Consider the following 22,231-nt stretch of genomic DNA (forward strand, 5'->3'; position numbering starts at 1 on the left):
TGTGATGTGTGTTCATACATAGTTCACATAAGTTGCTGTCCAAATAGATATACATAGCTAGGGAAAAACTGAATAAAGTTTCTACCAGAATCCAACAGTGAAGAAGATTCAGTGACATTTAAATAAATGAAATTGGTTACATTTATAGACCAGCAGATGCACTAGGGACTTTTTCTCTGTAATTATGCATCCTGAATAAAACCAGAGATTAGACTTGGCCATTCAGTGTGCTCTTAATTCATCTCTTCCATTCCACTCTTACTTCAGTCAAATTAACCAACCTTTAAACACCCATTTCTAAGCTGATTTTCTTTTTTTTAGAAAAAGATTTTTTTATTTCTTTATTTGACAGACAAAGATCACAAGAAGGCAGAGAGGCAGGCAGAGAGAGAGGAGGAAGCAGGCTCCCTGCCAAGCAGAGAGCCTGATGTGGGGCTCGATCCCAGGACCCTGGGATCATGAACTGAGCCGAAGGCAGAGGCTTTATTTATTTAACCCACTGAGCCACCCAAGTGCCCCAAAAGCTGATTTTCTGCAGTTCCAATTTGTATGCCTTACACCAGCCCTCCTCACTTATGGGTTCAGTTTTAGGGGTGAGAAGGAACATGAGGGGGGCGCCTGGGTGGCTTGGTGGGTCAAAGCCTCTGCCTTCGGCTCAGGTCATGATCTCAGGGTCCTGGGATCGAGTCCCGCATCGGGCTCTCTGCTCAGCAGGGAGCCTGCTTCCTCCTCTCTCTCTGCCTGCCTCTCTGCCTACTTGTGATCTCTGTCTGTCAAATAAATAAATAAATAAATAAAATCTTTAAAAGAAAAAAAAAGGAAGAGACATGAGGAAGAAGACATTTTTTTTTTCTATAGTCCAAATGCCCATGCAGTAGCTAAATTTATACTTTGTCCATCCTCCATTTTCTTCCTTTTTTTTTTTTTAATTTTTAAAGATTTTTATTTATCTGAGAGTGAGAGCACGCACAAGGGGTCAGGAAGAGACAGAGGGAGAGGGAAAAGCAGACTCCCCAACGAACAAGGAGCTCAGCATGGGGCTCAATCCCAGGACCCCAAGATCATGACCTGAGCTGAAGGCATACACTTAATGGGCTGAGCCACCCAGGCACCCCTATTCTCCATTTTTAGCAATAAAATAATTAGCAATAAAAACAAAAAAAGCAATAAAAAATTAAAAATAAAAATAAATGGCACGAAACTAAGGGATTTGAATCCTGCCTTCGCTGACTCTCAACCATATAAATTTTTTGCAGTTCTCTTAATTTCTTCGTACCTCAGTTTGTTAATTTCTAAAACAAGGTTAATACTACCAACTCGTAGAAATCGCTATGAGGGTTAAAGTTCTCAAATGTCTGTCAAATACTTAGCATAGTGCCTGGCACGTGGTTAAGTGTTCGACAGCTGGTGGCTTTTACTGTTGTTTGTGTGACCGTGAGACTCTGTTGTCCGTGGCCACAGAGAAACAACGTGCAAGGCAGAGGACTGAGAGAAACATTTCTTAAGAGCATAATATATTTTCTGAGAATTCAGATGTTAGCTTGAAAAATCTTAAAAATCTGTCAGTGGTAACACAATTTACTTCTGTAAATATCCCCTGTCCTGGGCATAATGTGAATATTCCCATGAGTACTATCCCAGATTTCTTTTTCTGTGAGAATGAACTCCCTTGTGCTTCTTAAATTTCTGTTTTCTTGGTGGAGAGTTTCTGTTTTCCCTAATGCACCACGGGTTTTCTCAACTTTGAGTCGTAGGAATTTCAATCTGGGATGTGGCAAGAATGGTTTCGAGGAAGGAGACATGAGAAATGGCAGTTCTTCCCAGTGAACACTGTTTCAAGACCCCAGAATAATTTTTCAGTGCTTCTTAGACATTTTGTGGAAAATAGCCTGCCCTGTGTATGTTTAATGCTTAAATCTAAGAACAAGTTCTTACTAGCCAACTGCCGTGCCTTTACCGGCCCAAGTGTTTGTATTTTGATCTCAGCCCTCTTGGCTGACTTGTAGAAGAACGTTCCAACCTCCTTCCTGAGTGAGTTTCCTCAGACTTAAACTAAAGAAATAGAAAGGACTGCCAGCGGAGAGTTGATTCCACAAGTGTAAATAACTGATCAAGTTCACGGAATGCTGGGCCAAGCTCGCAGGGGGTGCTGAGGCATCCAGTGCCTGTTGATTTTTAATAATAGGGAGAATACTATTTAATAATAGGTAGAACACTTTAATAATAGGTAGAACACTATGCCCATTTATTATTTATTTTATATTTATATTTATATTTATATAATATATTTATTATTTAATAATAGTTAGAACACTATTAAGCAGGGGGTTGGGTTAGATAGTCTAGGTGATAGCAAAGTTACGACTCTAAGATGGAAAGTATTGGCTGAGCAACTTAAAATTGTACACATGGTTGTATAACGTGCTTCCACATCCTTAGCTAAATAAGTGCTTGTTGCTGGCAGATTAGCCTGGCCTTGGAAATTTGCTGCTGCTAATCAGATGTGAAGTGGCTGATGTTTGTGATATACTTAAAACCTCTTTATGGTAAACAGTACAGGCAATTATTTTCCTAGGTATTCAGACTATGTCACGTGAGTCAAAGAAGTCTTAAGAAGAGGCTCCGTTTCTAGCTAACAGGTTTGTGTCTAATTGTTCATTGATTGTAAAACTAAAGAAAAATCTCAAAAGTTCATGTTACTCTGAAGTGAGAAATGAAATTTCTTAGTGACTATCCCACTAAGTAACTGACTATTAAGTAACCAAACATTATCTTTACCTATGCTCTAGTTTAAAATTGCAAAAAGAAATGTGGTCAGGTTTATCAATGTGATTCACTCTCTGACATCATCTCTGAGGAGAGAACCACTTTCTCCTGGGACTGACTGCCCAGGGGAACCTCAGGATATCTCTAGTGTAAAAAGCAAACATCCTTTTTAGCGAATAGTTGGATATTATGGTAGGAAGTATGTAGATCATCTTGCTTATTTCACCATCCATCTGGGCAGAGATGGAAACATCGTGAGCCGGGAACATTGAGTTTCGTTTAACCTGTATCCTTGCCTTTTTGAAGATACCTGTTTAGGAGTAGTTAAGGTAAATGGATTGTTTCTAAAATTGTGAGATGAGCTATAGGGCAGCATTTCTATTTAATTAGATTTTTTCTTTTTGTGTTTTCTGTTGAGAAATACGGAGTAGGACCTAAGCTATTCATTCACTGAAGCATACAGTTTGCTTACAATCCTTTTTAGCTTAGCTAAGAATACTTTTTATGGCTGTTTCAAAAAGTATAGCTAGATAATTTGTAAACTCAGTTTCATGTCAATTGTAATCTATTTATTGTGCTCCTTTCTGTACTGTGTTTACCAAGGTCAACCATGGTTCATACTTTTTTTTTTTTCTTTAAGATTTTATTTATTTATTTGACAGACAGATTACAAGTAGGCAGAGAGGCAGGCAGAGAGAGAGGAGGAAGCAGGCTCCCTGCGAGGCTTGATCCCAGGATCCCGGGGTCATGACCTGAACTGAAGGCAGAGGCTTTAATCCACTGAGACACCCAGGCCCCCCATGGTTCATACTTCTAATGAGAAAGATTTGCATTATAGTATCTTTTCTATGCATAGGTGGGAGTAGAAGACTCCTTATCTTCTTCCTCCACTCCCAAAGCACCTAAGCTCCAAACTTCAAGATCATATATTCTTTTCCTACTTCTAATCTAATATTAAACTGTATTGATTTTATCATAATTTTTTTCCCCATTTTCCATTACCGTTGTCATTATCTTAGCTCAGGCCCTCTGATTTCATCCCTTAAATGTTCCTTTCCTCCTTCCTTCCTTCCTTTCCTTCTTTCTTTCTTTCTAAGATTTTGTTTATAGAGGGAGTTGTTTAGAGAGGGAGAGAGTACAGGTGTGAGTACAGGAGCTGTGGGAAGAGCAGAGGACAGTGAGTGAGGAGGAAAGAACCTCAAGCAGGCTCTGTGCTGAGTGTAGAGCCCATCTCCGGGCTGGATCCGAGGACCCTGAGATCATGACCTGAGCCCAAAGCAGGAGACAGACACTTAAACAACTTAGCCACCCAGGTGCCCCACTTAAATGTTTCTTTATTATGCATAATGGATTTATTCAGCATATGTTTACTATTCACCTACTGTGTACTAAAGGTTCACTGCTGGGAATACCAGCCATAATTAAATGAACCCTCATGTTGGGTACAATCTTCTTACCTGAGTCACTGCCAAAGCCTTAAATAGGTCTTTTATATATTCTCTCTCCCTGCATTATATTAAAAACGCTATTGCCAGTTTAATTTCATTTATTGCTTCATTCTGGTCTGCAAGACCCTAATAGTGTGGGCCTGTCTTTTTTCCAAGGTTATCTTGATGAGGGAGCAGGAGGCTGGCTGAGGACAAAGCAAAAGCTGGCGCCTTGCACCCCCCTTCACCCACTCCCCTCCATATGTGTAGCATTCCTCAGGCACCCCTGACTGCCATAAAATGATAAGTAGTTAACTTGCTGAGATCACAATCCTGCAAGACAGGAGTCTCCCTTGGTTTGCAAATGTCCTTGAGATTACAACAGAGAAGTTACCTTATCAATAGCCCAATTTCCAAAGACACAGAACTCAGTTCCTCAAGCCTAATGTCACCCTCCCCTCCATAAAAAACCAAAGGAGGTGAAGGTAGAAGGAAAAGTAAATAAAGTTAAATTTCTTCTAAACCTAAATCTCATTAGCAAGGATGCTTGATAGCAGGAATGTAACATTCCACCAGGAGACTCCCAATTGTCTTTACTTGATAGTAACCAGGCCTTCTATATCCTGATAGTATTCTTTGCCCCAATAGCCCTTCTGAACACCCCTTTGTCCTCACCTACCCAACTCCTGTGTATATAACCAACCACTCCTCACAACCCAGGGCAGCAGCAGCTCTTCCTGCCCACGGGTCCTGTCCCCGTGCTTTAATAAACCACCATTTTGCACCAAAGATGTCTTAAGAATTCTTTCTTTAGTTGTCAGCTCCGAACCTCACCCCACCGAACTTGACTTAGGTTCTGGGACTTCATCAATCTCACGTTATTCTCTTAATTTCCTTCCTTCCTTCCTTCCTTCCTTCCTTCCTTCCTTCCTTCCTTCCTTCCTTCCTTCCTGTAAACTCTACCTCCAATGTGGGGCTCAACCTCACAACCCCAAGATCCAGAATCATACGCTTCACTGACAGACAGGCAGCCAATGCCCGCCCCTCTCTTTTAATTCTCTTAGTTCTCTACATTTTAGATACATTTATCTACTAGATATGTGACCACAGTCCCTGGCCTTTCCTAGTTTCAGTGGTTTTGTTGTTCTTTTCTTATGGAAGTGCTTTTCCCCCATCATCCCATATGACAAAATCAAATCCATCTTAAAAAGCTCACTCGAATGGTCATTTTCTCCAGGAAGCTTTTCCTGATCTCCCTCCTCCTTCCTGTTTGGCAGATTCTTGGAACTTGTTTTGTTCTCCAGCATTCATTAGCCCTTACTATCGAGCTATCTGGGCTCTGCCCCTACACATTCCAAATTGCTTGCCTAACAACTTAGAAAGGGAGCCAGCGATGCCCGTAGCAGCCACCAGCAATTGTGCCAGCCTTTTCTTTTTTTCTGGCACACTCTGGTACCTGTTCCTGGACCCTGTGAGTTCTTTTTTCTTTTGTTAAGATTTTTCTGTATTTATTTGTCAGAGAGAATGTGCACAAGCAGGGGGAGCAGCAGGCAGAGGGAAAAGCAGGCTCCCACTGAGCAAGGAGTGTGATGCAGGACTCCATTCTGGAACCCTGGGATCATGGCCTGACTCCAAGGCAGATTCTTAACCGACTGAGCCACCCAGGTGTCCCAAGGACCCTGTGGGTTCTTTGCCTATCTCTGTCCTCTTTTCTGTGCATCTCCACATCAATTCTGGCTCCTTGGTATTTCTGCTTCTTCCTTAGTTTTTGATGATTGATTCTCTATCATGGATTTTGAACTGAATTGTGTGCCTACCCCTCCCCCACAAAGTGGATTTTCTTGGGCAGAATCCGATGTTGCCTGGTGCCAAACCAGGGGGAGGTGGTCAATCAACTATCTTTATTTACACTTTTTTTTTCTTTTTCAAATGAAAACAATTTTCAATTGCAGGAAGACCTATGCATAACATAAAATTTACCATCTTAACCATTTTTTTTAAAAGATTTTATTCATTTATTTGACAGAGAGCGAGAGATCACAAGTAGGCAGAGAGGCAGGCAGAGAGAGAGGGCCGTAACCCACTGAGCCACCCAGATGCCCCCCATATTAACCATTTTTAAGTATATAATTAAGTAGTGCTGAGTTTATTCACATTGTTATGCAACCAATCTTCAGGACTCTTTTCATCTTGAAATCTTTCTTTATATTTTTAGATAGCCATTTGTTTGCTTGCTTTATTTACCTTGCCTATTAGACTGGAAGTTTCTTGAGGACAAGGCCATGTTCCTGATTTTTCTATCCCTTATAAGACTGACTGGTATAATCAATTTGTAATTACTTCATGAAGTTGAATTGACTGATTTCCCCTCTCTGTTCATCTAACCTGCTTTCCGCAGGAACCCTCCTCTGCTCACAGACCTGGATCCTCCTAGCGATGAAACAGACCGTTTGCAAACATATTACTTACATGAGCAAGGGAGGTAAGCGTCCACAGAGTCAGAAGTTGGCCTAAAAGGTTGATGTGCTTTGGAGGTTTTGCTTTAACTGCCACTTGGTGCTGTTGTTTTTGTTCTGAGAGGTGGGAATACAGTGGTTTTATTTATTTTAAAAAGGCAGGAAGCCAGGAACACATAATTGAAAGGAAGTTTCTGTGCTGGCATATTATTATTCTAACTAAGATGGTAACAAATAAATTGGGACTTCCTTTTGTTTGAAGTGGTGGATGTGAACTGAGGTGAACATTTTACACTCATGAAATTGCCAAGTGGCAAATACTTTCATGGTTCCTATTATTTAAAAAGTCCTATAAATTTACACTCTTCTAGGAATGTGTTTTTTTACATAATTGCCTCGCAGAATTGTCCCATACGTGCTCCTCGTGTCTTCAGACTGGGGGGAGACCCAGTGTCTCCCTATTTCTTTCATACCTCAAAAGACTCTCAGAAGGCTTATGTCTCTTAGAGTCAGTCACCTCTCCTTCTGGTTTTCTGCTTCTGGAATTCTTCTTCGTTGCCTGCATTTTGTTTCTTGTGGCTGTTCTCTCTCCTCTAGCCTACATATACCCTGAAGCATTCTGTTTGCCTGGATTTTGCAAAAATACCACGTGTGTTGTCCAGAAGAAATATTTAAGTGGAAACAGGAGGTAGCACGAAGATGGAGGTTACTTACATCAGAATGGTGCAGAAAGATGTAATTGAGATATGAGGCACACTGTTCTTAAATTTCATTGGCCATTCCTACCCTTGGAAATATTTGGGAACTGACTTCATTCTTCAGTCTCTGTGGTCTCCTGCTAGGTCACTGATTTTGTCCCATTTCCTTTACTGTTTGGCTCTGGGACCCTAATCGCCTTCTGTTAGTCAGTTCTAGAAATATCACAATTTGTCCAAATTTAGTCCACTAATTTTCTTGCCCAAATTTCTGTCATGCCCTGGACATGACAAACATTTTTTCTTTGTTTTTACTATAAAGATAATTTTACTAGAAAGATAATTATCTCCATAAAAGTGATTTAGTTTTTTCTTTAAAAAAAAAACCAAAAAACCTCTAATTTTAGAACAGTTTTAGATCTAAAGAAAAATTGCAAAAATAGTACAGAAAGTTTCCATGTACCTTGCACCCAGTTTTCCTTATCATTAATATCTTACATCAGTAGTTAATTTGTCACGATCTATAACCAATATTGATACATGATTATTAACTCAAGTCTGTATTTTATTCACATTTACTTAATAGTTTCCTAATGTCTTTTTTTTAAATGCCAGGATGCCATTCAGGATACCACATTGTATTTGTTATGTCTCCTTAGACTCTTCATAGCTGTGAACATTTCTAAGACTTTCTTAGTTTTTGATGATCTTGACTGGTTAAGTATTTTGTAGCATGTCCCTCAGTTGAGATTAATCTGATGTTTTTCTCATCATTAGATTTATGTGTTTTTTATAAGTGTGATTTTTATCAACATGACTTATCAGTGTTAATGTTGACTTTGATCACTATTTATCACTAGTAAATATACAAGTGAAGTTAAGCCACAGGCTGAGGAGAACAGCATGGTAATCAGGAGCTTCTACCTTTCAAGAATGTGAATCTGGGTCACCCACCAGCTAAGCTACCCAGACTAGCAGAGATACTAGCTGAGTAAAGGGGATTAAGAATAGGAAGTAGATTTTTTCACAGAACTAGAACAAATAATCCTAAAATTTATATGGAACCGCAAAAGACCCCCGAAAGCCAAAGCAATCTTGAAAAAGAAAAAAAAAAAAAAAAGAAAGAAAAAAAAAGGGAGGTGTCACAAAGTTATACTACAAGGCTGTAGTAATCAAAATAGTATGGCACTGGCACAAAAGTAGAGACATAGGTCAATGGACCAGAATAGAGAGCTCAGAAATAAATGCATGATCATATGGTCAACTAATCTTTGACAAAGGAGGTGAGAATATGCAGTGGGAAAAAGACTGTCTCTTCACCAAATGGTGTTGGGAAAACTTGACAGCTACATGCAAAAGAATGAAACTGGGCCACCTTCTAGCACTATGCAAAAAAATAAACTCAAAATGGATTAAGGACCTAATGTGAGACTTAAAACCATAAAAAAACCTAGAAGAGAGCACAGGCAATAATTTCTCTGACATTGACCAAAGGAGAATTTTTCTAGATATGTCTCCTAAGGCAAGGGAAACAGAAACAAAAATAAACTATTAGAACTATATCAAAATAAAAAGCTTCTGCACAGCAAAGGAGACAACAAACTGAAGACAACCCATTGAATGGGGGAAGATATTTGCAAATGATATATTTGATAAAGGTTCATATTCAAAATATATACAGAACTTATACAACTCAACACCCCCAAATAAATAATCTAATTAAAAAAATGGACAGGAACCATGAACAGACATTTCTCAAAAGTTAACATACAGATGGCCAACAGGTGCATGAAAAAGATGTTCATCATCACTCGACATCGTGAAATGCAAATCACAACCACAATGAAATATCACCTCACACCTGTCAGAATGGCTAAAATTAAAAAAACAAAAACAAAAACAAAAAACCCACAAGAAACAAGTGTTGGCAAGAATGTGTACTATTTGTTGGAATGCAAACTGGTGCAACCACTGTGGAAAACATATGGCAGTTCCTCAAAAAGTAAAAAATACAATTACCATAGGACCTATTAATTCCACTACTGGGTATTTACCCAAAGAATACAAGAACACTAATTCAAAAGGATGTATGCATCCCTATGTTCATAGCAGCATTATTTACAGTAGTTGAGATATGGAAGCAGCCTAAGTGTCCATCAATAGATGAATGGATAACAAAGATGTGTGTATATAGATGTATATTGGAATATTACTCAGCCACAAAAAAGAATGAAATATTGCCATTTGCAACAGCATGGACCTAGAAAGTATAATGGTAAGCAAAATAAATCAGAAAAAGACAAATACCATACCATCTCACTCATATATGGAATTTAAGAAACAAAACAAATGAACAAAGAAAAAAAGAGACTAACCAAAGAACAGACTCTTAACTATAGGGAATATGCAGATGGTTACAAAAGGGGACGTGGATTGGGGGATGAGTGAACTAGGTGAACATATTAAGAGCACACTTACTTTTTTTTTTTTTTAAGATTTTATTTATTTATTTGCCAGAGAGAAAGAGAGTGCAAGCGAGCACAAGCAGGGGGAGTGGCAGGCTGAGGGAGAGGCAGGCCCTCCACTGAGCAGGGAGCCCAATGCAAACTCGATCTTAGGACCTTGGGATCATGACCTGAGCCAGAGGCAGATGCTTAACTGACTGAGCCACTCAGGTGCCCCAAGAGAACACTTACCTTGATGAGCACCAAGTAATGTACAGAATTGCTGAATCACTACATTGTATACCTGAAACTAGTATAATACTATGTTAACTGCCCTGGAATTGAAATATAAATAAATAGGAAGTAAAGGAAGGTGATAAGAATCAACTATGTTTCAGGGATCAGCTGCAGTGCCAGAAGCTATAGTTTGTCCCACCATCCTTCTTCAGCTTGTAAGTTTTTCCCAGGGAAAAGGCTGACTAGAATTCTGCAAGAGTTCTTCCCACATAAGGTAAATTTATTATATGAAGCAAATGTATTCCAGCAGCACAAGAGATGGATTGTAGTGGCTGCTGTTTTCCTCTCCAGACTGTTCCTTGAGAACCAGGAGCACCAACCTCTTCCATCTGAGTCCAACCCTAGGACCAGCTATTGGAGAAAGAAAACCAACTCACCTGACTACACTTCTACCATGGAAGAGACCTACATCCCATGACCAATCAATGTAGGTGATACAAAGCCCTCTCCCCTTGCCTCAGTTAGGGATATCTCAAAAGGGTCAACCCAGCTTCAGAGTTCCTTGTGAAATTGTCTTAGGCACCTTGGGCACCTGTATTGCCTTTCTTCCCTCCCCGTTGTCCTGTCCTGCTTCTTTCACTCCCTTGGAGTTGGTGTTCTGTGGAGCACTTCCAAATAAGCCATTGGGATGCAGATCTCCATCTGGAAATCTGTTTTCTGGAAGCCCAACTTTTGACACACAATGAAGAGACCTGAGGCTACATAAATGTACTTTGGCTTATCTCAGTCTTCTCTCTGACGCATGAGTTTAAATCAAATGGCAGGAATGGTACGTTGAAGAAAAGAAACTAGAGATAGCATAGGGAAACGATGAGAGGATTGGAACCTTGTAGTAAGAGCAAAACACAGGTCAGCGGACATAATCCATAATGGGCCAAGCAGTACTCTGAGCCTTATAAAGAGAGAAAGATGGAGGTCATCCAGGAAATTATTGAGGGGACTGGAAGAGAGTAACAGTGAGCCGCTCTATGGACCAGCTTGTGGAAGAAGGAAATTCCTAGGTTAACTTCACACTAAAACTGAATGCACAGTTGCTAATCAGCCTGCAGGGTCTCGATGGGTTTTTATTTCCTGCGAGTCTGCCTATTTTTGCAGTGTGAAGGATTCTGGATTATCTTGGTGGGAGGATTTTGGGTCCATACTACAAAGGTAGGTGTAGGGAGGAAAGGCAGCTGATGGGGAAGTAAGTAGATGGGATTTTTAGTTTCTGTTTTGTTTGTACAAGTTAGGATGACTTAACCCTTGCTAATATCATACTTTCTTGGGTTCATTGTATTCAGAGTGAATTTTGAACAAATCACTTAATGTCTAAGATCTTTTGTTTCTATGTCTGTTGAAGTGGTAAGAAGCATCTCTTAGTTTACTTTCTTCATTATCTATGTTCAAGTGTTTAATACTTAAAGGAAGCCATCACATGTAAAACTAACTGCTTTATAAATAAAGCCCTGAATCAAACGATTTAGGTTTGATCTAGCCCACTCTCTCATGCAGTGAAGATATCCTTTCTGTGGCCTGCCTGACAAAGAGTTATTTGGCTTCCCCTTTAATAGTCTGAGCGCTGACAACCCAGTACATCCTAGACAGCCTTGTTGTCATATGACTCTAGAGCAATAATATGTGAGCTTTAATCCTAGGACCACTGGCACTAGGCTGAACTGGGCTCTTGTTAGAAAAGAAGGGCTATCTGTACCCCAATGTTCATAGCAGCAATGGGGTCAGTCGCCAAACTGTGGAAAGAACCAAGATGCCCTTCAATGGACGAATGGATAAGGAAGATGTGGTCCATATACACTATGGAGTATTATGCCTCCATCAGAAAGGATGAATACCCAACTTTTGTAGCAACATGGATGGGACTGGAAGAGATTATGCTGAGTGAAATAAGTCAAGCAGAGAGAGTCAATTATCATATGGTTTCACTTATTTGTGGAGCATAAGGAATAACACAGAGGACATGGGGAGATGGAGAAGAGAAGTGAGCTGGGGGAAATTGGAGGGGGAGGTGAACCATGAGAGACTGTGGACTCTGAAAAACAAACTGAGGGTTTTGGAGGGAAGGGGGGTGGGAGGTTGGGTGAGCCTGGTCATGGGTATTATGGAGGGCACATATTGCATGGATCACTGGGTGTGGTGCATAAACAATGAATTCTGGAACACTGAAAAGAAATGAAAAAAAATAATAAAAAATGGGAAAAAAATAAAAGTAAAACTAACCCCCACCCACACCCCCCACAAAAGAAATGAAAAATCCCTGGCCCTATGCCAAGCCTGAATCAGAATCTACCTTTAACAGGCTCTCCCAGTAATTCACATGCATATTACAATTTGAGAAGTATGGTTCTATACCTTTTTTAAAAAAATTATTATTCTTATAGTATTGATCTGAAAGCTTACTTTTATAGTAGCCACTCATTAGTCTCCATTTAGTTTCTTGCAATTTTATAGAAGTCTGGGATCTTACTTACTGCACATGAGAACTGTTCAAATCTTTGAAGGCAGAATCCAGGTTTGTTGGCTGGACTCTTTCCGAACTGTTTGAGGCTGGAAACTTTCCTGTCCTGAGCTTTTCCGTGGTCCCTTTGTTCTGTTGGATTGTTTTTTGTTTTTTTATTTTTAAAGATTTATTTATTTATTAGAGAGAGAGAGAAAGAGAGAGAGAGCGCGCGCGCACATGAGTGGGAGAGGCAGAAGGAGAGGGAGAAAGAACCTGTAGCTAAATGAGGAGCCAAACATGGGGCTCAGTCTCACAACCCAGAGATCAAGACCCTGAACCTAACTCGAGAATTGGGGCCTTAACCTACTGTGCCATCCAGGTGTCTCTCCGTAGGATTGTTTTAATAAGAATATCAGGGTCTGCCAACTGAGGGATTTATGAAAGGAAAGGCAGGCTGCCTCCTCCTTTTGCCTGTGGAATGGAAATGAACAAGATAGAACATTTGAGCTGATTGTTTATACACTCAAGCCTTAGGGCATATAAACAGGATGCAACCACTTATCTCCCCTTTATTGATTGTTTCCCACAGATTGTGGCATTCTCCTAAATTTGCTATCTTCTCAGGGATAGTTCTTTAAACTCAGTCTTCTCTTTTCTAAACTAAAAATACCCTCTTCGTTCAACTGCCTCTTGCATGGTTGGATTGGAATGTAAATGTTTTGAGAGAAGGGGATGAAGTCTTACTAGAATATTTTGTTTTTAATGTCAGGTTAGGTCAGTGCTTAGTGCATAATATGCTTTTAATAAGTAATTTTTGAATACACAAATGATTTAATGGGGGATATGGTTGTAAGATCTTGGTTGTCATCTTTTGAAAATTTATTAGTGTGTCACTGTCTCGGACAAAATGTGACATCATGGATTGGACAGAATATTCCATGTGTCATATGACTATTGTAGAGCAGTGGTAGGATTAATTTCCCTAATTTAGACTTTGTGCTTAGATGAACTCAGCCTGATCACGACAAAAGAGACCAACGACCCCCCAGCACGATGGTTGTTTGGGAGTTTTGGAAAGTCAAAGTCAATTCAGTTGATCAGCAAGGTGGAATTTGCTTTAAATGACATTTTTAGAGTTTTTTTTCCTTTTGGATCTGAGGGGCTTTCCAAGGTCAGGGAGGCCCTTATGGCTAAAGAACTGTGGTCTTTCCTCATCCCTCCCTTGCATCATTCTTTGCTTCCTGAGGCCTCTAGCTGCATCTGAAGCCACTTTCCTCGCCTGAAATCACTTTTTGTCTGAGCTTCACTATGAAAAAGACTGTGGTTGGAGTATTTAATGCAGAGTAGATGGATAAGCATAATGATCCAAGAAAGATGGTAGTGAAATATGACATTTTCTGGTGTTGGATATAATAATAATGGGTAGAAACAGAGGAATGAGAAAAACAGGCTGGCTCCTTTGCCATGGCAACAATGAGTGCATTTATTATATAAACAGAAGGAGGAAAGGCAATTATTCGGTCCCTGTGCTTTTCTTTCCTAATCCTCCAGTTCTCCTGTTTCTAGTTCAGATTCTCAAAAGATGGCAGCCAGTTATCTTGCCATGATGTTGAGCATTTCCTTAAATGCCTGAGATGTGCAGGAATACACTTGACTTCCCAATATTTTATTATTAAAAGTAAATCAAAGATTTCTTTCTAAGCTTGTGTTCTATTTCATCAAGCCTAGAAGAATGCCCTTTTTAAAAGTTTGTATGCATTTTGATACAATAAACTTACAAACGGGAATCAAGGTACCATTTTCTTTCCAATTCAGTATCATTAGAAAATTGTCTGATTCATTCATGTGTGTCTCAAGGATAAGTGGTCGTCAGTGAGTGTCTGACAGAGAAACACTAAGTGATTCTAGTTTAAAAGGAAAATCAATGTGCACTGAGTAGCAGTGCTTCAAAGGTAGTTCAAAAAGCTACTTTTCTTCCCTATGTCAAAATGCACCTGATGTCCGCAGGTACCAGGGGGAAAAGAAAAGCTATCAAATGCTTATGATAGTGAAACAGTGTGTTTTAGGGACCAGAAAAGATGGGAAAATAGATGGCTAATGAACTGCAGTCCGTACAGTGGATTTCCCAAAGAGCATTGCTGTGTTTTCACAATATTCTTCCCTTTTTGGAGGAGGTTGTGCAAAATTGCAAAGAGCGCGGTCTCATTTCATACATTTTCCAAATAATGTCTGGAATTTACAACATGAGCTGTAGGATAGATAAGTTAATGAGACAAGAGAGATAAGAACCTAAAATATACCAAATTTCTGAATACAAATATCAGCCCCACCATTTATTAGCTTTGTGTGACTTGGGGTGAGATACCTAGTGTCTCTGAGTCAGAGTTTCCACAGGTATACAATTAGAACTGTAAGTTTTACCAGAGAGAGGAATTGTCAGAATTCATGCAATTGACCTATATAATGCAGCCACCAGAGGACCTGGTACGTGACAGGGCTTCAAAAATAGGAGCCCTATTTCCATTCTTGTTGTCATTTTAGTTCAGATCTTCAGAATGTCTCCTCTGGGCATTCTAGTAGCTTCCAGTTTTCCTTGTCTATCGTCTTCCCGTTTTTGCATTTTGCTTACTCACTAGTATTTATATAACATTTTCCACACAACCTTCTTAACTTCTACTTAATGTTGTGCCATATCCCACTTCCTAGAGAAAAGCTCAAACTTCTTATCATAGCATTCAAGGACATTTGTGATGGGACTCCAGATAGCATCTCCTCTATAAAGACCTTGTGTTCTCTTGGCCATGTCCTCTGCGTGTCCTGAATCTTTTTCTCTCCATAATTTCACTCACTTCTCCCCCTTTAACTGTGATACCTTCCATTTCTGCATATTAAAAACCCTATTTGGGCTTTAAATTTCACCATCAATGCCATGTCCTTCATGAACTGTTCCTTAATCCTTTAGACAGAAGTAATCTCTACTGACACTGCTTAACAATTCCTTATAACATTAACAATAAATGCCTATGCACCTGTGTAATGCTGAACTCAGTGGATACTTACAATCTGGATATTATCTAACCTGTCTAGAGTAGCTGACAATACTAACAACTCTCCATCCATTGCCTTCCTTTGATGTTGAAAGGGTGAATTTCTTACTTCCTCTCTGACTTTGCCTTCTTAGTCTCCTCGGTGGATGTATTAGTTTCCTAGAGTTGCCTGGAAAATGTACCACAAACTGGATGACTTAAAACAACTTAAATTTATTATTTCCCAGTTCTGGAAGCTAGAAGTCAAAATCAAGATGTTGGCAGGTCTGTGCTCCATTTGCAGCTTCTAGGGAAGGGTCCTTTCCTGCTTCGCCCAGCTTCTGGTAGCCTCAGGCATTCCTTGGCCTATGGCAACGTAACTCCAATGTTGGCCTCAGACTTCACATGGACATCTTCTCTGTCTGTGATACTCTCTTCCTGGTGTCTCTGCTTTCTCTTCTTAAAATGACCCCAATCATGTTGGATTAAGCCCCATCCTAATTGACAATGACCACATATTTATTTGATTTTATCTGCAAAGACCCTATTTTCAAATAAGGTTACAGGTATCAGGTTTTAGGAAACAGCTTTCTAAGGAAAACTATTTAACCCATAACACTGGAGCTCCCACCTTTTGCCTCTTTTTTAAATATTACATTTCTTCAGAGTGATTTCCCAGGTTTTCTTCTCTCAGAAGTCACTTAAATAATGTCCAAAATGAAAGAAGTTGGTAGTAATGAATATGATGACTCACAAAACACAAGAATCCAAGTAGGATGCTCGAGCTATAGTCTTCGGACATATTTTCCTAGACTATAGCTTTCCTAGACTTAGATTTTCCTTCTGAATCAGAACTGAGATGTAGTCTTTAAAAAAATTCAATGGATGTTATTTTTTATTTTTATTTTATTATTTAAAAAAATTTTTTTAAAGATTTTATTTATTTATTTGACAGAGATCACAAGTAGGCAGAGAGGCAGGCAGATGAGAGGGAGGAAGCAGGTTCCCTGCCGAGCAGAGAGCCCTATGCGGGGCTCAATCCCAGGACCCTGAGACCATGACCTGAGCCGAAGGCAGCGGCTTAACCCACTGAGCCACCCAGGCGCCCCTGGATGTTATTTTTTTTTAAAAGAAGAGATTTTAATAAGGCAACATTAAAAATGTGGAAGTTCTATGAGATAGATATGCAGTGTTCCTCGTCTTTTTCTCCTTCATATATAAAACAAGAAATGATTGCCCACTGGAAGCATAATTGATGTGGACTGAATTTTGTCCCCTCCAACATTGGTATGTTGAAGACCTAACTCCCAGTACCGCAGAACGTGATTATGTTTGGATATTGCCTTCAAAGAGGTGATCAAGTTAAAATGAAACCATCCAGGTGGGCCCTAATCTAATCTAACTGGTGTCCTTATAAGAAGAAATCTTTATACATACAGAGGCACCACCCAGCATGAAGTGAATACAGAGAAGATTGGAGAGATGGAGATGGGGTTAGATAAAGAGGAGAAGGAGGGGGAGAGAGAGGAGAAGAAAAAGATTGGAGGAGCAGAGGGAAGAAAGACAATTTGTTGATATCATTTGTGTAGCTGAGACTCAACTAACCTTGCACACTTCAACTACATAAGCCAGTAAATACCACCCCTCCTTTCCTGCTCCTACCCTTTTTTCCCTTAAGCTGATTTGGAATTCTGTTAACTTGCAGCAAAGCATCTGACTAACCCATCCTTCTTACCCACTTTGGGTTTTTTTGTTTATATCTCCCATTTAGGTGCCATTTCAGAGAACATCTTTAACAGTATGAACATGTATCTGACCTCTCACAAAGGTAAGTAGGGGAAATAGTGAAGTTCCAAGATTTGTCATCAGATTTATCTGTGATTTATTTATCCACAAGAATTCCCGACTGCTGTTTATATGATCAGTGTCTTGAACTATGAGTAGTCTTGAGATGGAGAACACACTGAAGTCTCTTTTTGCAGCCCTCATGATAGACATTCATCTTATCCCTAACTGACTCTCCTCAAACCATTCAGAATAGAGCATCAAGTCCCTAAACTTTATTGTACATTGGAATCATCTGGGAAGCTCTTAAAAAATCCCTAAGTCATACACCCACTTTGCAAGACAGTTTGGTGGTTTCTTATAAAGCTAAATATAATCTATTGTATGATCCAGAAATTCCTAGTTGATTTGAAAACTTATGTCCACCCAAAACCCTCCATGTGAAAATTTATAGCAGCTTTCCTCATAATCAGCAAAATCTGGAAACAACCATATGTCCTCCAATAGATGAATGGATAAACAAATCATGGTTATATACATAAAGTGAAATGCTATTTAGCAGTAAAAAAGAATGAGGTATCAAACAAGATACAGATGAATGATAATTGATATTTCTAGGTGGAAGTAGCCAGTCTGAAAGGCTATCTCCTGGGGCACCTGAGTGGCTCAGTGAGTTAAGCTGCTGCCTGCGGCTCAGGTCATGATCCCAGGATCCTGGGATCGAGCCCCACATCGGCTCTCTGCTCAGCAGGGAGCCTGCTTTCCTCCCTCTCTCTCTGCCTGCCTCTCTGTCTACTCGTGATCTCTTCAAATAAACAAATAAAAATCTTTAAAAAAAAAAAAAAGGAAGGTTATCTCCTATATGCCTTTATAGGACACTCTCGAAAGACAAAACTATAAAGACAATAAATAAATTAGTCATTATCGAAGTTTCAGGGGCAGAAAGTTGAATAAATGAAGTATCAAGAGCATAATGGTGGTGAAAACTTCAGTATGATTCTGTAATGTTGTAACAATGCATTCGTCAAAACCCACAGAACTCTACAACATGAAGAGTGGGCCATAATTTATGCAAATTAAAAGAGATCATTTAGGAGGTCAAGGGTTCCCAGGATGGAATACAGAATACAACAAAACAATCTAACTATGTTACAAATGTATGAAAAAACCTCACTGCCAGAACTAGGGGAAAAGTTGGCTGACCTAATGAGCCGTGACTAGAAGACCAAAGGAAAAAGGGATTGTACATAAGCACTCTATTCTATAAAGTTTCCTATGGGGGCATGGGTTAACTGTTCTGAAATAAGTATACATGTATACCAGAATTAATAATTAAGTAAATGGCTTTTAGGAGCCTACGGGTAAGCAAGTGCAGAGGCAGGAATGATCCCTGTGGTGATGGATAAGAGAGATATTATTATGAACCCTATTATATAGATCTTTACCTGTAGAAATATTTATAGGTATGGGTCTATTCAGGGATTAGCTATATGCACACCCCCCCCCTCTGGCAACCCAAAGGACCTAGAAAGAAGGATACATGCAAACACCCATTTATTTGTTTCTAATACTATTGTCCAATAAAAGGAATCAGGAATCCTTCAAGAAATAGCTGACTGTATAGGAAATATAAAAGATGTGCCTGGAGCATTTTATAGTGCCAAAGAATATGGTGCCAAAAACAAACAAGGAACACTTTGTAATGACGGAGCAATGTGAACAACAAAATGAAGTAGCATTGGATCATAGCCCAGAATATAAATCTCTATGAATCCCCATTGATATAAATAAATGATTGAATTAATAAATAATTGTGGGAGAAACAAATTTCCCATGCAGAACTCCAAATAATTTTTGTAGATCCTTTGTCTTCAAGGAGGAGGAGCACACCTTCCTTAAGTGAGGCCTGCATATGTGACTTCCTCCCAGAGTACAGAGTGGAAAGGGGGGAAAAAAAAAGCAACCTTACAGTGAAGAAACCTGGTAAACACTGTGTCTTCCTGGTGATCAAGGTCAACACTAACAGTGATAAATCTATTGATAATATATACTCTTGACATGGTGTGATGAGAGTAGCACTTTCCTTCTGTGGTCCTCCTCCCCACAGAACGTAGAACCAGAGTTTCATCATTAGAAAAATATTTGACAGATCTAAATTGAGAGATGCTGTATGAGATACCTGACCACTATTTTTCATTACCACCAAGGCCATCCAAAACAAGAAGATTCCGAGAAATTATTGCAGCTAAGAGAAGCCATTCTGACTGAAATGTAATATGGTATCCTGGGTGGGATTCAGGAATAGAAAAGGGACAGAAGTTAAAGACTAATGAAATCTGAATAAAGCATAGACTTTAGTTTAAAATTATGTAGCAGTATTTCAAGATTGGTTCATTGGTGGTGACCAATGCACCATACTAAAGTAAGATGTTAATAATAGGAGAGATCCAGAAGATATATGGGAACTCTATTACCTTTATGGCTTTTCTTTAAATCTAAAACTTCTAAAATAAAAAGTTATTAGAAAATTCCTTTGCCAAGTTGCACCTCTACCAATGAAATCAGTATTTCTGGGGTATAAGCCAGGCATATCATGGTTTTTTTCCTAGAGATCCCAGATGATATCAATATACAGCAGAAGTCTGAGGTCCTCTGGCGTTGGAGAAGTCTCTGAGGCTGGAGGCTGTTATATTTTGGCCTTAGTTCACTCAAAATGTTCTGAACTAAATAAAAATGTTGAGTGTTGCTTCCATTTTATACCTATGTGAAGTTGAATTTTTAATAATGAGTGTGATAAAAATAAAGTACTGGAACGAGTTGCCCATTGGAACACCACTTGATGTTACACTATTAGATACTGAGGCACTAAATGACCAATGTATCAAGCATGTAATCACAAGCCCTATCATATCTTAAAATAAAATTTCCCTTGTAATTTTCCCGCAATTGAAGTGAAAAATGACACTCACATGTACACCCTTTCCCCTCTCTCGGCCCTGGCCCCCTCACCAGAGTATGTCGCTATGCTCTACTGGACCCACAGCCCAATCCATCTTTTACCCTTTTTGACCCGTTCTGTGCCCCGAAGGCTGTCTGTGGACTGCAACGCCTGGGCCCTCTTGCTCTTCTTTCCCGTTGAGTTCAGGCAGCACGGAGGAGATAGATGTCCTTTTAGCTCCACTCTCTCCGTTGCTCATTGTGGCGGGCCGTGGCTGCCTTTGTCCCAGATCCAGCTCCTGTTGTCTCCTGTTCTCGCTTGGCTCTGGAAACTGTTCCCATTCCTCACCCCTTCAGCCCCCAGAGAAGTAATTGCTTCCTGCTGTGGCTATTTCTGGGTAACTCATATCCCCTGTTGGAGTTTTAAAAATTCTGCCCACACCTCTGTAAATAGTTACTTCACTGAAATCTTTTTTTTTTTTTTTTTTTTGTGGAAATATTTTTGATTTAACCCTTTTGAGGGTGCCGTCTGCTTCTTGTCAAGAGTTCTGACTGATAGATTCAGTGTATAGTGGCCAACCCTCTCTCTTCTTGAGAGCGATGACCAGCCACCACCTCTCCAGCCACCTTTTTTTTTTTTTTTTAACTTGTCATAATGTACGGCTTACTTCCTTGGCCTTAAAAACCTCCTTTGTGAAGTGTGTAAACCTGGCAATTCACAGACCTGTACCCCTGGGCATAAAAATACAGTATATGTTTTAAAAAACGAAAAACAAACAAAAAACAAAACAAAAAAAACCCTTTGTTTTGTAAAATGATGCTGATGGTGGAGAGCACTATTTTCCCCAAATCCTTTCTTGGCAAAAGAAAAAGTTGGCAGACCTGTGCTGGTTCACCACACATTTTTGAAATTTCATTTTTGAAATCCAGAGTCTGGGAACCATTGATCTCAGTGAGTATTTGACTTTGAAACATTAAGGGAATTCAGCTGTAATTCTTCTTACCACAAGAATCTTACAAATCTGGGGAAAGCGGCCAACGTGAACGCTGTCACGGCAGGCACTCAACTTACTGGGCTTCATTGTTTACATAACAGGGTCTCTCTCCTGGTAAAGAGGGAAATAATATCAGGGGAAAATCGAAGGAACTATAAAAATGAAATGGTTATTTTCTGCATTGTTCACTATTGCATTTCCCTGCAGATCTGCTGGGGGGAAGAGAGAGAGGAAGAGGTTAAGAATGCATCTGGAAGTTTAAGCGAAAAGTTTACAGGATTCCACCATGAAGTTTGAGTGAGAGTGACTAAGAACGCTCCTGTTCTCAGATCCAGGAACGTTTGTATTTGCACTAATCCACGTCCTTTTTGTTATAAATAATTGCAGAAGTTCATTTATAGATGAGCTCCATTGCTAAGCAACACGCATTGTACATTTGTATTTGTTGGTGTTTTAAATTCACCCTGTTTTATAATGTCAAGTACAGTCAATTTATAATTGAAACAAAATTTTTGAAGTACCCTGTACTTGGGCAGGGTAGAAGAACACAGGGTACTATTTATCATAGTTAGGTCTCCTTGACTTTAAAATTTTTCTTTGTTAGGAATGTAATATCCTCCTATGTTGTATCATATCACATTTAATTTTGACTGCAAAGACACTAAGGCATGATTTTTTTTTATCTTTCATCTATTTAAAAATATATGCTTGTTAATGTTCTCATTATTTTCTTTTTCTGTGGTTAGCTTGAGAAAAGACACATAACCATCTTTTAAAATTCATTCTTTCCTTTATACACTTTAAAAAAGGAATTTAGAAGGGTCAAATAGCTTAGTCATAGGGAGGAACATTTTTTTACAGTTATAATGCAAACAAAACCTATTGTCCTTACTGCATGGAAGAAGAACCTGTGAACTCAGTAATTTTCTTTCTCTTTACATTTCCACTACTGAAAGAAATTAATGGAAA

At 39.4% G+C, this 22,231-nt stretch overlaps 1 long non-coding RNA gene across 1 annotated transcript; it reads left to right on the forward strand.

The window, feature by feature from the left end:
* The first annotated feature begins 6,590 nt into the window (after window positions 1-6,590).
* LOC309842905 lies at window positions 6,591-21,492 on the forward strand. Its single transcript, XR_014299846.1, has 3 exons — window positions 6,591-6,675; window positions 17,317-17,373; window positions 21,470-21,492. It is a non-coding gene; the product is annotated as an uncharacterized lncRNA (long non-coding RNA).
* Window positions 21,493-22,231: the final 739 nt, after the last annotated feature.

This window comes from Mustela nivalis, assembly GCF_964662115.1.
Source record: "Mustela nivalis genome assembly, chromosome: 10".
NCBI classification, from domain to species: Eukaryota; Metazoa; Chordata; class Mammalia; order Carnivora; family Mustelidae; genus Mustela; species Mustela nivalis.